The following is a 17,673-nucleotide window of genomic DNA, read 5'->3' on the forward strand; positions in this document are numbered from 1 at the left end:
CGAAGGGAATACAAAACTGGAACAGGTAGATCATTTCAAGTACTGAAGAATATGCTCCCAAGATGGTAGCATAGTAAGTGAAATCAAGTCAAGATGTAACGAAGTTAATGCGGTGAGCTTGCAGTTGCGATCAGTGGTATTGTTGGAAAAAGTGAGCTCTCGGACGAAATTGTCCTCGCATCGGTCTCTTTTCAGACTAACTTTGCTGTATGGAACTGGACAGACCCAGGATATCTTATTCATAAGTTGGAAGTAACGGACAAGAAAGTAGCAAAAATGACTGCTGGCACAAACAACTGAGAACAATGGAAGGGAGACCATTCACAGTGAGGAGGTGAAGACCAATTTAGGAATGAACTCGATGGCCGAAGCTATGCGTACAAACTGGCTTCACTGGTGGGGTCATGTGAGGCGAATGAGGGAAGATAGCTCAGTTATGAGAATAACGGACTCTGTCATGGAGGGTAAAATGGTGGTGGTGGTGGTGATTACTGTTTAAGAGAAACTATATTTGGGCAACTACAGAATCTCCTTTTAACACTTATCAGGAAACAATTGAAGAGGTCCGACACTTCGAAGAATGAAGGTATCAGCAAACGAAAGGTAAATACCTCAAAGGGCGGAAAATGAAAGACTCCGTAGGCCGTCGCAATTCTAATACCATCGGGCTCAGAAAAGAAAAAGAGCTGGCCAAGGGAGGTCGGACAGGATAGATGACAGTGAGGAGTCTAGGACAAGGAAGTGGAAGCAATTGTAGATTCAGCTAAGGGCCCCGTGGTTGCCGAACCATGCTCCACCGGGCGAGTTGGCCGCGCGGTTAGTGTCGCATAGCTGTGAGCTTGCATCCGGGAGGTAGTGGGTGCGAACCCCACTGTTGGCGGCCCTGAAGATGGTTTTCCGTGGTTTCCCATTTTCACACCAGGCAAATGCTGGGGCTGTTTCTTAATTAAGGTCACGGCCGATTCCTTCCTACTCCTAGGTCTTTCCTATCTAATCGTCGCCATAAGATCTATCTGTGTCGGTGCGACGTAAAGCAAACTGAAAAAAAAAAAAAAAAAAAAAAAAAAACATGTCACCTCTTACAACAGACAGGGGATAGCAGGGGAGGATGGTAAGTTATGTGAACTAAAAGAGGTAACAGAGTGATTTATAAACAGAGCAGCTGGATACTCTTATTTCATTCACAGAGGCTTGCAGACTGAACATATATCTCTATTATACTGTTATGCCTTCCAGCGTTCAGTCTGAGCCTCATGGTCGCCTAAGTTTTCCTGTCGCTTTACCCACACCCTGGTGGGGTAGCGGGTGCGAAGTGTGTAGCACATGTGGACTTGGTCCAGTTTTACGGTCGGATGCCCTTCCTGATGTCAACCCTGTGTGGAGGGATTTATTCACCATTGCATGTTTGTAGTGCGGTGCGTTGTGTGAGAGTAGTACATTGAGACAAACACAAACACCAAATCTCCGCAGCAGAGGAATAAAACAGACTTGGCTAAAGACTCCGAACCGGCCATGAATCGAACTTGGGACCTTCTGAAATGAATGCCACTACTCTGACTATTCAGCCAAGGAGCCGGACTTTTATAAATTCTACTTGTACTTTCTTTGTCTTGCAGTCCGGTATGATCATCTGCTTCTAACCCAAATACATTATATTAAAAAAAAAAACACATGTTATTTTCCCACTTAAGTATCAGCAACTACCTACAAAAAGTGGAATGCAGTTCATGCGTTAGATTGTCATGAGCACTACAAGCTGTGTACTATAAAAGGCCTCATTGTTTTCAGCTTGTTAATAGGCTATCTCCTGTCGCCGTGTTTGTCTCCCTTCATACAAGGAGTGTCTATTGTTAGGAGTATCTGTAACTGTTACCGCCTGATAAGTCAGTGAAAGCAAGTGTTTAACTATGGCTGTGAGGAACTGAGTGTTACAGTCTGTTTACAGTAGGATACCAGACACTGAACTCTCAGTCGGTGGCCTTCCGTTGCCAAGATACTGGATCCGATCCTGGCTAATATTGGTAGCATTTGAAGGTGTCGTTGGCTTTCCACACGTTGAGAATTCTTGTAGGACAAAATGCCAATACTCTGGCATTTGTAAATAATAATAATAATAATAATAATAATAATAATAATAATAATAATAATAATAATAATAATAATAATAATAATAATAATAATAATAATAATAATAATAATAATATCTATCTATCTATATGTCTATTAGGTCATCAGCCCAGAGGCTGGTTGGATCCTCAAATAGCACCACCAAAGGTTATGCGGTTAAAAGGAAACCGCAAAAACCAATGGCAGCACCAAAATGAGGCGTACTAGGCAAGACGAGGAGTGAGGTAGTTTGCCATTGCTTTCCTCACTGAGTCAGCAAGTGTTATTGCAGCACGACTGACCCTATGAGCAACACCTTTCATAACACTCAGATGCACTAGTCGTGCTCTGAATGTCATTACTTAGCACCACCCATACCCCAGCAGCTTCCATATTGTCACAGCCATGGATAATATTATTATTATTATTATTATTATTATTATTATTATTATTATTATTATTATTATTATTATTATTATTATTATTGAATTATGTAAGTGATGCTATCCATTTGACTTAGACTACTCCTACTGTTTACAAGCTCAAGCTTATAATCTACGATAACCAAACTAGAGAATAATCCAAGGTTGCTATCATATATCAAAAAAGAGAAACGAGATAATGCAGCATAAAACTTGAAAGTTCAGCTGCCGAACGTGCGACCAAGACCTGGGGTCACTCAAAGGTGAAACCAGTTCCCAGAGAAATGACGCGCACTACTAGCTGATACCGCAAAAATGAAACTGTTTAGGCTCGTCTAGGCGAGACTGTTTGGAGTAACGGCGCCAGCTGTCGCTCCAAGTCTGCTGCGTTATTATAAAATATTCAGAGAATTCGCTTGTTGGTACACTTGTGACAGTCAGCAAATGACAACGTAGTCTGATCTGTAGGGTCTATGTAGGATTTTTTTCTTCTTCTTCTTCTCCTCCTCCTCCTGCTTCTTCTACTTCTTCTTCTTCTTCCCCAGCTCTTCCCACATCTGTGGGGTCGCGGGTGCGAACTGTGTCGCACATGTGGATTTGGCCCTGTTTTAGGCCGGATGCCCTTCTTGACACCAACCCTCTAAGGAATGATGTAATCACTATTGCGTGTTTCTGTGGTGGTTGGTAGTGTAGTGTGTTGTTTGAATATGAAGATGAACGTGTTGGAACAAACACAAACATCCAGTCCCCGGCTCAGAAAGAGTAATCAGATACTATTAAAACCTCCGATCCGGACGGGAATCAAACCAGGGACCCTCTGAACCGAAGGCCTCAATGCTGACCATTCGGTCAAGGAGCCGGACAGGGCCTATGTATCACTGCCATTTAAAAATTTTAAAAGGCAGACTTTCTTTCAGAAAATGCCAGATTTTGATTTTTTAAAGTAGGACAAATTATCTAGGCTAGTAAATTATTTAAAATTTAACTCTATTTAATTTATATGTACAGTCTTAATACACATCGTAGGAATGATGACGACCAAGACTAAGTTGAGGATATTTCATAAAATGCATAATAAGCCTACATTCAGGAGATAGTGGTTTCGAACCCCACTGTCGGCAGTCCTGATAATAGTTTTCCGGGTTTCCGCATTTTCACACCAGGCAAATGCTGGGTCTGTACCTTGATTAAGGCCACGTCCGCTTCCTTCGTACTCCTAGGCCATTCATATCCCATCGTCGCCATAAGACTTATCTGTGTCGGGGCGACGTAAAGCGAATTCTAAAAAGATAAAAATCTCCCGTTACATACAGCATATTGCCCTACAAACCACCACAGAAACATGCAATAGTTAATACATCCTTCCACATACGGTTGGCGACAGAAAAGGCACCTGGACGTAACACTGGGCTAAATCCATACGAAGTAACTGCTGCGGAGTAAAGTAATAATAATAATAATAATAATAATAATAATAATAATAATAATAATAATAATAATAATAATAATAATAATAATAATAATAATTGCGTATTGTCTCCTTAGAGGCCGGGTGTCCGCCTCTGTGGCGTAGTGGTTAGTGTGATTAGCTGCTAGCCCCGGAGGCCCGGGTTCGATTCCCGGCTCTGCCACGAAATTTGAAAAGTGGTACGAGGGCTGGAACGGGATCCACTCAGCCTCGGGAGGTCAACTGAGTAGAGGTGGGTTCGATTCCCACCTCAGCCATTCTAGAAGTGGTTTTCCGTGGTTTCCCACTTCTTCTCCAGGCAAATGCCGGGATGGTACCTAACTTAAGGCCACGGCCGCTTTCTTCCCTCTTCCTTGTCTATTCCTTCCAACCCCCCCCCCCCGCAAGGCCCCTGTTCTGCATAGCAGGTGAGGCCGCTTGAGCGAGGTACTGGTCATCCTCCCCAGTTGTATCCCCCAACCCAGAGTCTGAAGCTCCAGGACACTGCCCTTGAAGCGGTAGAGGTGGAATCCCTCGCTGAGTCCGAGGAAGACATCTGACTCTGGAGGGTAAACAGATAAAGAAGAAGACGATGTCCTGAAACCGAACGGAGTGAAGTTTATTAAAGCGAAGCCAAATGCACTTGATGTTGCAAGATTTTGGCTCACATAGTTTAATGTGGCTCTTCGTCATTGAAGTATTTATATTGTTTTATGTTTTTTCCTTATATTTAATTTTAAAGTTATGTATGCTTCTGACACGATATAAATAAAATAAATAAATCATCATTTAATCCTCATCACGACGCGCAGGTCGCCTACGGGAGTCAAATCAAAAGACCTACATCTGGCAAGCCGAACTTGACCTCGGACACTCCCGGCACTAAAATCCATACGCCATTTCAATTTTTTTCTCCAATATCATTTCATTTCATCTGCCAGTCATTAAATCATTGCCCCAGAGGAGTGCGACAGGCTTCGGCAGCCGGCACAATTTCTATCCCCGCCGCTAGATGGGGGCTTCATTCATTCCATTCCTGATCCGGTCAAATGACTGGAAACAGGCTGTGGATTATTAGTTTCACTTCCAAATATAGTTCTTTCCTGGGTCGGCGATAATGTGAATCAAGGCCGTTTTTTACGCCCTTCCTGATGCCAGCCAGGCCTATGTGGAGGGATTACTCGTTGCTGTAGTGGTTGCTAGTGTGATGTGTTGTATTTAGATGAAGACGTGTATTAAGACGATCACAAACGTCCGGGGAATGGGGTCGGTAGATGCAGAGTGGGTCTCGGCCCACAAGTGGCCACGGCTCTATCGTGGCTCTACGCCTCTGCATTCGGGAGACGGGACAGGGCTAGACCTCACGACTGGCCCCAACCGTCGGCTGTCCTGAGAATGGTTTCCCGTGGTTTTCCATTCTCGTGCGCTAAGGCGAATGCCAGGACAGTTCCTAGTATAGGCCACGGACGCCAACCTCCTCATCTTCTCCGCACATCTCCTTCACCGTAACAAATCTCCCGGCCTGAGATCGGCATCACCGTCTAAGAGGCCCGCCTCCCCCTTCAGGGGAGGAATGAAAACATTGTAGTAGTAGTAGTCCGGGGAATGGCAGCCAAAACCCTCCTAGATAAGAAGCAGTGCATACATAATCGTGCGCTGCGTCTCATCTCTGGTGCACACTGGTATGAACGGAATCGAGACATCCATCAATCCCTGAAGATGGATAAGATTAGCACCAGAATAAAGAAGACGTCTCGGAAATCCTATTCTGGACTAATCCATAAGCCAACGTCTTCGTCTCCACGTTGGGAAACTTCGTTATAAGCGTCCCAACGTTATCCTAAATTAGTCACCCCTAAACAGGGGACCAATTCCGTTCCAACAGGTCCTCATCCTCACACATCAATGCAGTCCTGTAACTTAAACGATTCAGAAATAACACACACACACACACACACACACACACACACACACACACACACACACACACACACACACACACACACACACACACACACACACACCGTGGCACTACAGCCCTTGAAAGGCCTTGGCCTACCGAGCGACCGCTGCTCAGCCTGAAGACCTGCAGATTACGAGGTGGCGTGTGGTCAGCATGACGAATCCTCTCGGCCGTTATTCTTGGCTTTCTAGACCGGAGCCGTTATCTCACCGTCAGATAGCTCCTCAATTCTAATCACGTAGGCTGAGTGGTCCTCGAACCAGCCCCCAGGTGCAGGTAAAAATCCCTGACCTGACCGGGAATCGAACACGATGCGTCCGGGTAAGAGGCAGGCACGCTACTCCTACACCACTGGTCAGAAATAGCACCCAAGACCCAATTCCGGTCGGAGGGCTAAAATTCTCAACAGAAACGGTGTGTCCGTATTCTGCTTAAGACTTGAGGCATTGCCCGAGCTAGAGGAATTAACCTAACACTGCTAAAATCTCCGCAATCAAACCCTGGACCCTCTGAACCGAAGGGCTCGACGCTAACCATTCCGCTAAGAAGCTGGACCACTTCCAAATATAGTAAAACCCCCCATAAACGATATTCAGAGGATCATTTAATTTTTAAATCGTTACTTAGTCAATACAAAGGCTGGCTCGTTGGCTGAATCGTCAGCGGGGAGGCCGTCGTTTCAGAGGGTCCTGGTGGTGATGGTGGTGATCACTGCTTTAAGAGGAAGTACAAGTGAGGAACCATCCTCTGTTAACACTGATCAGAAGGGACCGAGCTCGATAGGTTCAGTCGCTTAAGTGCGACCAGTATTCGGTATTCGGGAGATAGTGGGTTCGAACCCCACTGTCGGCAGCCCTGAAGATGGTTTTCCGTGGTTTCCCATTTTCACACCAGGCAAATGCTGGGGCTGTACCTTAATGAATGCCACGGCAGCTTCCTTCCCACTCCTAGCCCTTTCCTGTCCCATTGTCGCCATAAGACCTATCCGTGTCGGTGCGTCGTAAAGCAACGTGTAGAAAAAGAGATCAGAAGGGAAACGGAAGAGGTCCAACACTTCGAAGATTGAGGTATCAGCAAAAGAAAGGGAAAAGGCACGAAGGGCGTAAAAATGAGAGACTCCCTAGGTGTTGCAAACCTAATATCGTTGGGGTCGGAAAATAACCCGAGTCGACCAAGAGAGATCGGATAGAAAAGATTAAAGCGAGGAGCCTAACACAATTAAGTGGGGTAAGGCCAGACTCAACTAGTGGGACAATGGTCACCAACCCACTCCAAGTTGGAAGCCCCTCGTCCCCATTTTAGTCGCCTCATACGACCAGCAGTGGCCACCGTGTGTACATTCTCCCACAGGGGTTTCAGAGGTTCTTTGGTTCGATTTCCGGTGGGATCGGAGATCTTAATTGCGTCTGTGTATAGTGTATACATCCTTCAACATGGGGTTGGCATCATGAAGGGTATCCGACCGTAAAACAGGGCAACATCCATCTGTGCGACACAATTCGCACCCGCGACCGCACAACGTGTGGAAAAAGAGGAAGGTTACTGGTTATTGGTTTTACGTCCAACTAACTACTTTTAAAGTTTTCAGAGGCGTGGATGTGCCGAAAATTTTCCCCGCAGGAGTTCTTTTACTTGCTGGAATAACTACCGACCCGAGGCTGGCGTATTATTTTTTGCTATTTGCTTTACGTCGCACCGACACGGATAGGTCTTATGTCGACGATGGGATAGAGAAGGCCTAGGAGTGGGGAAGGAAGCGGCCGTAGCTTTAATTAAGGTACAGCCCCAGCATTTGCCTGGTTTGAAAATGGGAAACCACGGAAAAACCATCTTCAGGGCTGCCGAAAGTGGGATTCGAACCGACTATCTCCAGGATGCAAGCTCACTGCTGCGCGACTTTAACCGCACGGCCAACTCGCCCGGTAGACTGGCGTATTTGAGCAACTTCAAATACCACCGGCCTGAGTCAGACTCGAACTTGCTAACTTGGAGTCAGAAGGCCAGCACTCTACCGTCTGAGCTACCCAGTTAGAAATAATAATAATAATAATAATAATAATAATAATAATAATAATAATAATAATAATAATAATAATAATAATAATAAGAAGAAGAAGAAGAAGAAGAAGAAAGAAGAAGAATATTGATGTAATTGTGACATTTGAATCACGAACCAAGAGGAGGGCGTGACTGTTAATCCCCCAGCAGAGACGTCACATGTATGATCTGCATAATATTTGACTTTTTAATTTTTAATATTTTCAAGTCTTGACTTCAAAACACTCAATAAACATATGCCGGCAAATTAAAAATAAATTTCACTTTCTGCCGAACGTACGGACACATTATAAAAAGTAGGACATGCCTGGCAAATGCCGAACGAATGGCAACCCTATCCGTTTCATGCATCGTTTAGTTTTCGTCTCATCAGTGGGTCTACTAACCAGTTGACTCGTCTCTTCAGTTAAAGTTGGCTGTAAGCAGCTACAGTATATTTGCATACACTGATTGTGCATACACAAAATAACTCGAAAATTATGAGCGAAAGTAATATTCGAAAGTTTCAACAGAATAACGTCATGGGGGCTCATGTTTGTGGCCTGAAATCCAGTCATCAGGTAGGATGTATAAAATGTGACTGTGGGGTGTTAATAATAATAATAATAATAATAATAATAATAATAATAATAATAATATGTTATGCAGTTAGTACCTCGTACCACCGCCATAAGAAATACATAATCTCACCGTATCAAACGTGTGATGTCTTTTCTTTGCTAGTTGCTTTACGTCGCACCGACACAGATAGGTCTTATGGCGACGATAGGATAGGGAAGGCCTAGGAGTTGGAAGGAAGCGGCCGTGGCCTTAATTAAGGTACAGCCCCAGCATTTGCCTGGTGTGAAAATGGGAAACCATGGAAAACCATTTTCAGGGCTGCCGACAGTAGGGTTCGAACTTACTATCTCCCGAATACTGGATACTGGCTGCACTTAAGTGACTGCAGCTATCGAGCTCGGTAACTTTATTATTATTATTATTATTATTATTATTATTATTATTATTATTATTATTATTATTATTATTATTATTATTATTATTATTATTATTGAATTATGTAAGTGATGCTATCCATTTGACTTAGACTACTCCTACTGTTTACAAGCTCAAGCTTATAATCTACGATAACCAAACTAGAGAATAATCCAAGGTTGCTATCATATATCAAAAAAGAGAAACGAGATAATGCAGCATAAAACTTGAAAGTTCAGCTGCCGAACGTGCGACCAAGACCTGGGGTCACTCAAAGGTGAAACCAGTTCCCAGAGAAATGACGCGCACTACTAGCTGATACCGCAAAAATGAAACTGTTTAGGCTCGTCTAGGCGAGACTGTTTGGAGTAACGGCGCCAGCTGTCGCTCCAATTCTGCTGCGTTATTATAAAATATTCAGAGAATTCGCATGTTGGTACACTTGTGACAGTCAGCAAATGACAACGTAGTCTAATCTGTAGGGTCTATGTAGGATTCTTCTTCTTCTACTTCTACGGTGGTGGTGATGATGGTGATGGGGGTGGTGTACGGATGGGTCAACGGCTGGGGTGGTGGGGGTATATGGAGGTGGCCTTGTTGCTGGTTGCGGTGACTGTCGGGGTGGCTTGGTGCCCGGGTCCGGTCCAAAATCGTTTTCTATATGAGGTGGTCATGGCTCTGCGAAGCGTGGAGTTCCATTTATGTAGATGCCCCGCCTTATGTTATGGCCTTTTGGACTGCTTCCTCTGTAGCGAGTTGTATAAGGACTCGGTCGCTGGGTGTGAAGTTCACCAGAATCCGGCTTAGGTTTATTAGTACTGGAACGCCTTCGCTCTTGAGGTATCTCTATAAGGAAAGATCTACGCCTGGTAGTACACAGCTTGGCATGGTGGGGGAGGCCGAATTCCAGTTTGGTGTCTGGCCTGATTTTGCTTATTGGCACGGCTAGGGCACGAAGTTAGAGTTGGAGTGTTCCCTAGCCATAATAAAAATCAGCGTAGACGATTTTCCGAGTTTGTAGAAGCAAACAAACAAACAGCGTCTGTTCAACGTACGCTCTTCTTGCATGAACATAGTGGTTGGTATCGGGAGAGTAGAACCGCTATAGAGCTACAAAGAGTAGGTTAAAAACGAACTGTCTGCTGAGCGCTTCTCACATCCCATGTTATCCTAGTAGAAAGAAACTGTTGCGAGCTCATAACAGTGTATAAGCTGCCTCTGTGGATCCGTGGTAGTGTCGGCCTCCGGATCCCAAGTTAGCGTGGGCTCAAACCCGGCAGAGGTAGTCGGATTTTTGAAGGGAGGAAAAAAGTCCATTCGATACTCCATGTCGTACGATGTCGGCATGTAAAAGATCTCTGGTGACACATTTGGTTTTTACCCGACAAAATTCATTAAATCTCAGCCATAGATGCCCAAGAGAGCTCCGGTTTACTCTGTCTGCCATCTAGTGGGCCTAGAGTAAAACGGAACGTCGAAATTGACGAGCAGACAGCCAGATGGCGTCAGATCGAAATGTCTGCACACGGTAGCTGAGGCCATACGATTATTATTATTAACAGTGTATACGGTGTTGTAGAGAAAAAAAGCAGCTCGGGGGTATTATTGAGAATTCATGTCAGAACTCTAAAAATTCATATTTTCTCATATTACATCATCTGTGAACCTAACTGTGTACATTATTATACTAGAGCATTGTTTTGTTAATTTGAGATAATAATAATAATAATAATAATAATAATAATAATAATAATAATAATAATAATAATAATAATAATAATAATAATAATAATAATCGCCGGGCTGACTGGCTCAGACGGTTGAAGCACTGGCCTTCTGACCCCAACTTGACAGGTTCGATCCTGTTTCAGTCCGCTGGTATTTCAAGGTGCTCAAATACGTCAGCCTCGTGCCGTTAGATTTACTGGCACGTAAAAAAAACCTCCTGTGGGACAAAATTCCGGTACTTTGGCGTCTCCGAAAACCGTAGAAGTAGTTAGTGGGACGTAAAATAAATAACATTTTTATTGTTGCCATTAATGCTTTCACGGCCCGTACTTATAGACATGATAGTGTAGGCATAGGCATTTGAGCTTAAGCCGTGTCAAGAAAATAAGGTGACATTCTTAACATTTCGCAGAAAACTGTGCTCTGCGTCCTCAGAAGAAATCTGAAGAAATTATTAATATTAGTAACACCTTCACGTAAAGCAGCTAAGCACATTTTTTTTTTTAGTTGCTTTATGTAGCACCGACACAGATAGGTCTTATGGCGACGATGGGGCAGAAAAGGCCTAGGAATGGGAAGGAAGAGGCCGTGGTTTTAATTAAGGTACAGCCCCAGCATTTACCTGGTGTGAAAATGGGAAACCACTTAAAAACATCTTCAGGGATGCCGACAGTGGGGTTCGATCCCACTAGTCTCCCGGATGCGAGCTCACAGCTGCGCGCCCCTAACCGCACTGCCAACTCGCCTGGTAAGCACTTAATTAAGCATGAACTATTTTGCCTCCGTGGCTCAGACGGCAGCGTGTCGGCCTCTCACCGCTGGGTTCCGTGGTTCAAATCCCAGTCACTCCTTGTGAGATTTGTGCTACAGGGAGATGGGGGAGAAAAGAAGAAGAAGAAGAAGAGGAAGAATAGAGTGGCCAGAGAGTGAAATTGTATATTTTTCTCATAATAACTTCACATGACTATTGCATTCTTTAATTTAGTTATATTATAGCATTTCAGTGCTCGAGAAACTACCGAAATTTTCATTAAAACTCCCGAATTTTTTACGTACAATCGAGCGATTTCTTATTTGCAGACCTGGCAACACTGGCTCCGAGAACCAGTACTTTATCTGGTGTTGTTTGGCATTTAAGGAATATTTAGGCCGTAAGATGAGGTTTAAGGATTAAGGTGGGATTGTCGTGGTAAACTTGGCGGGATTTTTTTTTGGGAGGGGGGGGGGGGGGTGCGGGGATATTACTGATCAGGTTTTCCAGGGTCTCAGCAACTCGATCCGCCGAGGAAGCCCTGGGTTTTGTTGGAGTTGGTTTTGTAGGAGGCTGAGGATGAGTAGTACAAGATTATTGTTTTGCGTGAGGGTGGTGGCGGTGAGGAGAGGTGGGGGAGGGGTTGGAGGGGTAATTGATCTTGTGTGTGTATGTATTTTTTATTGTTATTGGCTTTACGTCGCACCGACACAGATAGGTCTTATGGCGACGGTAGGACTGGGAAGGAAGCGTCCGTGGCCTTTATTAAAGTACAGCCTTATCGACAACATCACTCGTTAGGTACTTCCCCGCATTCATTTTTGTTTTATTCTCTCCAGAACTACCTGCCGGTAAATCATGAGACATTGATAGGTCCCTAAGTTCAGCCAACTTTAAGTAATCATACAGTCAATAAATAAATTTGCCTGGTGTTAAAATGGGAAACCACGGAAAACTATCTTCAGGGCTGCCGGCAGTGGGGTTCGAACCTACTATCTTCCGAATATTGGATACTGGCCGCACTTAAGCGACTGCAGCTATCGAGCTCGGTAGAATGTTAGGATCAGGCACGTGAATTTAGCTACGCAGAGGGAGAAATTATGATTCTACCCAACGTTGCACTTATAAGGGTTTCCAAAGTAATTCCGACAAGCTAACACAGACCTGAGCACGAGGCACGAACCCGGATCTATGGTATATTGAGATGAGAGGTACAAATGATATTCCTGATACCCGATTTGTGAATAAATATCGAGAACTATCTATTGAAAGTACGAGTCTGGGGATCGTTGGACTAGAAGAAAGATATATCGTATTACGAGTGAATTTGTGGCCGAGAAAGAGAGCCCATACAAGAAGTTATCTCCTCGAGCGAAGGGGAAGATCTTTTTGTGTGCTCAGCTGAGCGCTGCCATGTATAGTGTCAACCAGACAGGGTTCCTGCATGAGAAGAGGAATATGCCAGACTTGTGAAACTTGGCCGTGAATTAGCGAAGAGACAACTGAATGTTTTGTTTTGTATAAGCAGTTTGCAGGCATCCTAGCCTTTTTGCCGGCATATGGAAGTCAATGACGTCGGTGGAGCCAGCGGGTCAAGGGGTCGAAACCATCTCTCATTGCTGAAGACCAGTGTTTATTATTTGTTTAATTTCTGATCCCGTTAGATATTGTGTGAATATGTTATTGATGTTGCTTTCAATTTATGTTTATGCTTGTCATTGTTGTTGATTGCTCATGGGACGAAGCCTGCAAGCTTCTAGGGTGGTGGTGGTGGTGGTGATTATTGTTTTAAGAGGAAGCTTCTAGGGGAAGAAAGGCTTTATTCCTCATCTGTGCTTATGGGACCGTTCCCATAGTAGAGACAGTGAATTTTTGGGGGTAACAGGAAGGTCCTAAACAAACCTATAGTGTATATTTGTGTCCCTAATGATTTGGGAAATAATGTTAACGTTACCGTACTTTTATTTAATGCGAAGTTGCTATGTTCTAATCTCACGCACATGGACGTTTAATTTAAATGCGCATTTTCAACCTATTCAGATTTATCCATATTTCAGTGTAGCGTGTAAGTTATTGGCACAGAGATTCCGAATATTTGTGACTTATTTAGAGGGGCAAACTTGATGGCATACAAACTCTATTTGAAATTTTTGTTGTTTTCTTTATCCAAGTTTTATGTTTTAGCTGATTAAACTATTCTACTAATCTATTTCACTTGAATTCTCATTCACACATACAAGTGCAATTCCTGTCCTATTTACATCTTTAAGTAATCTTAGTTAACTGTTCTTGGAGACTAAATTGTGGACGTGCGGGCGACGCCGTTGAACTAACCGGGGCAAAGAAGAACAGGAAAATGGTACATATTGGCTTATTACGTAGTGTCATACTTTGTTTTGATTGATCTATTGTTTAGCTGACCCAATAAGGTACAGTATGGCAGCATGACCTCTAGTGGATATTTGCACTGTCAATTCAAATGTCCATTTTGTCAATGGCGTTCTGAAACTAGCAAGGATTCCGCTTTAATCGTTCAATGTGATGATAAACACATGACTTCTTAACATGGATTCGTGTGATAAAGTTCTCCTTTGACGAAACAGGAGTAGACGAATAGGTTTGAATGGCGTCTATAAAAGTAGGAAAGAGTTAGAATAGGTTAGAATAGGTTTGAATGGCGTCTATAAAAGTAGGAGAGAGTTAGAGTAGGTGAAGTTTTGTCTGACCCTGTAATAGTTGAGAGGGGAGTTCCTCAGGGCAGTGTTATCGGACCTTTATGTTTTCTTATATATATAAATGATATGAGTAAAGGAGTGGAAGCGGAGGTAAGGCTTTTTGCGGATGATGTTATTCTCTATAGAGTGATAAATAAGTTACAAGATTGTGAGCAACTGCAACGTGACCTGGAAAATATTGTGAGATGGACAGCAGGCAATGGTATGTTGATAAACGGGGCTAAAAGTCAGGTTGTGAGTTTCACAAATAGGAAAAGTCCTCTCAGTTTTAATTACTGCGTTGATGGGGTGAAAGTTCCCTTTGGGGATCATTGTAAGTATCTAGGTGTTAATATAAGGAAAGATCTTCACTGGGGTAATCACATAAATGGGATTGTAAATAAAGGGTACCGATCTCTGCACATGGTTATGAGGGTGTTTAGGGGTTTTAGTAAGGATGTAAAGGAGAGTGCATATGAGTCTCTGGTAAGACCCCAACTAGAGTATGGTTCCAGTGTATGGGACCCTCACCAGGATTACCTGATTCAAGAACTGGAAAAATCCAAAGAAAAGCAGCTCGATTTGTTCTGGGTGATTTCTGACAAAAGAGTAGCGTTACAAAAATGTTGCAATGTTTGGGTTGGGAAGAATTGAGAGAAAGAAGAAGAGCTGCTCGACTAAGTGGTATGTTCCGAGCTGTCAGCGGAGAGATGGCGTGGAATGACATTAGTAGACGAATAGGTTTGAATGGCGTCTATAAAAGTAGGAAAGATCACAATATGAAGATAAAGTTGGAATTCAATAGGACAAACTGGGGCAAATATTCATTTATAGGAAGGGGAGTTAGGGATTGGAATAACTTACCAAGGGAGATGTTCAATAAATTTCCAATTTCTTTGAAATCATTTCGGAAAAGGCTAGGAAAGCAACAGATAGGGAATCTGCCACCTGGGCGACTGCCCTAAATGCAGATCAGTATTGATTGATTGAACTTAGAGTCTCGTACACCGTACTTTTGATAGTACTACAATCAGTAACGTCTTTGACCATGAGCGCTAATCTCTGCACCACAGATGTGGGCTCTGTAATCATTTGGGAGGTCAACAGTTCGAACCTTTTCATAACTTAATGCACGATGTGATGCTCTTGTTGGGTTGGTGGAGGTTTTCTTCACAAAATATGGAACGCGTGCCCATAACCACAGCACACAAATTTTGGATAAGAAATATGATCAGTTTGCCGTCCCACAGCGTTGCCGATGTTGTTGTGAATCACCATGTATATGTCGGAAGAGAACAGAAGATAGAAATGTCAGAGCATATCCGATATTCGACGACAAAGTATCAAAGGATACCAATACACCACATCAGCTATGATCTGGAAAATCGCCAGATTTAACAACCATTGGCAACATTTGAGAAGTGATCAAACCAAATCACAATCAAAAATTTAGTTCCCTGGAGGTTATCATAATTAGATTTCATCGACTGGAATGGCTATATTCAAGTTGGTAGTGGGCTCGTCAGCTGGAATGCCACATCTTTTTAAGACGCTTGCGGCTAATGCACCTTTGAGACACCAATGCAAGCCTCCTTTCTACAGAGTGGGAAAATAAAACTGGCCCTGAAAATATTTATAAGACTGACGCGGAAGTGACCCCTCTTAGTGAACTGCCCATCACAGGAAATGCTGGAAACCGCGATGTCCATACTCCAATCGGTTACTGTCAAATGTATGCGCGTGCGCATCTCCCGTATAGTCTGTCCCGAGTACGTCCCTGTATCATTACGTGCGAGTGAATGAGAGGAGCAGACGTGTTTAGTGACCAGTTGAAAGCAGCACAAAATAGTGCTCACGATAAAACAGTGCCGGTTCATTGTCAAGTGTTATGCGAAGCTCGATTCATGGAAAAATCTGTGCGGAACTGTTTGCGCAAGAGATTACGACAGGAAGTGTTTTTTCAAAACCTCCAGCAAAGTCTGTAATACAAAGCTCGATTCGTGGAAAAACCTGTGCGGAACTGTTCGCGCAAGAGATTAAGACTGGAAGGTTTTGACAAAACCTCCAGCAAAGTCTGTAATACAAAGCTCGATTCGTGGAAAAACCTGTGCGGAACTGTTCGCGCAAGAGATTAAGACTGGAAGGTTTTGACAAAACCTCCAGCGAAGTCTGTAATGCAAAACCTAGTGGCAAAATGGTGTAAAATGGGCCGTGTAGCGAATAATATCCGCAACACCAGAAAACATTGCTGGAGTAAAGGAAAGCCTGGAACAAAATCCGACGAAATCTCAACGCCGTTTATCTGTGCAAGTGGGAGTTAAGAGATCGTCGTTTACAAACATTATCATAAAGGATCTGCATCTCTATTCTTACTAATTTTCTGTTGTGCACGTGATAAAGCGTCCAGTTGAGCTTTCGAGAGTTGAGTTCTGCCGGTAGGGAACCCAACGGGATGCAATTTTCCTCATGTTAAGACATTTCGTAAATATTTGTCACATCGTTTGATGACTGAGAACAACCTATACGGATAATTCCGGACAGTCCTCACGATATCAATCTGATCTTGAGGAATAGACGACCGATCTGTGCTGTGCAAATCCTCAGTCTCATTCCGACCCGCAAGAAACGCCTTGACCCATCGTGCAACCGTCCTATACGGTAACGCATTCTCGCCACAGGCTTCACGTAATCCTTGGTAACATTCTGATGTATTCTTGCCACGGGCAACCTCGATTTTAATCCACGAACGTTGATCACCTTTAGTGCGGTGAAATCGACGCTCTTCACTTCAACGCCATACAGCAATAACACTCGTAACTGGATGCCCGTCAAATGCACACTAGACATCACCATGTGACCGCTCCCATATCCTATCTGCGCATGCCCGATCTCCTGCGAGTGTCTGGACTACTATGCCACTACTTTATTTACAGCCCTCGTATTAATGTACAAACACATTAATAAAAATGCATTTTATAATACTTTAAAATAGAGATTGCTGTTAAGCCGTGAGGGGTCGCGTCCGGTCTTCCGACCATTTCTGTTTATTTTAATCAATCCTTCCGCGAACACTGTTTATTATACTTTCTATTCTTCAGTACCTTTCAATGGACTCGACCACACTTCCGTCACACCACTGTTATCACTCTCCAATCCTTCAGTTAGATACAAGCTGGCTATCCGGTCGTTTCGTTCGCGCGCGACTCCTCGCGTCACCTGTCTACGTTCTATTCAACCATACGCGACTCATGGCGTAGACTTATTTATAATGCGGAAAGTGCACTGTTATCATTCATTGTTGAGTAGAGTGAGAAGGAGCATTGTCTAGATGTGTGTTAAATGGAATTAAACATCATTTTAAAAGTATTTTCCATAAACAGAACTTGAATTTTTATTTTCAATTTCATCACCAAAAGGCAATCTCATTATAATAATTATTATGTTAAAAAGTGTTTGTGTTTATATAGTATTATCTTATATTACTGTAACAATAAATGGCGTATTAAGTA

The sequence above is a fragment of the Anabrus simplex genome, chromosome 3, assembly GCF_040414725.1.
Source record: "Anabrus simplex isolate iqAnaSimp1 chromosome 3, ASM4041472v1, whole genome shotgun sequence".
Classification (NCBI taxonomy): Eukaryota; Metazoa; Arthropoda; class Insecta; order Orthoptera; family Tettigoniidae; genus Anabrus; species Anabrus simplex.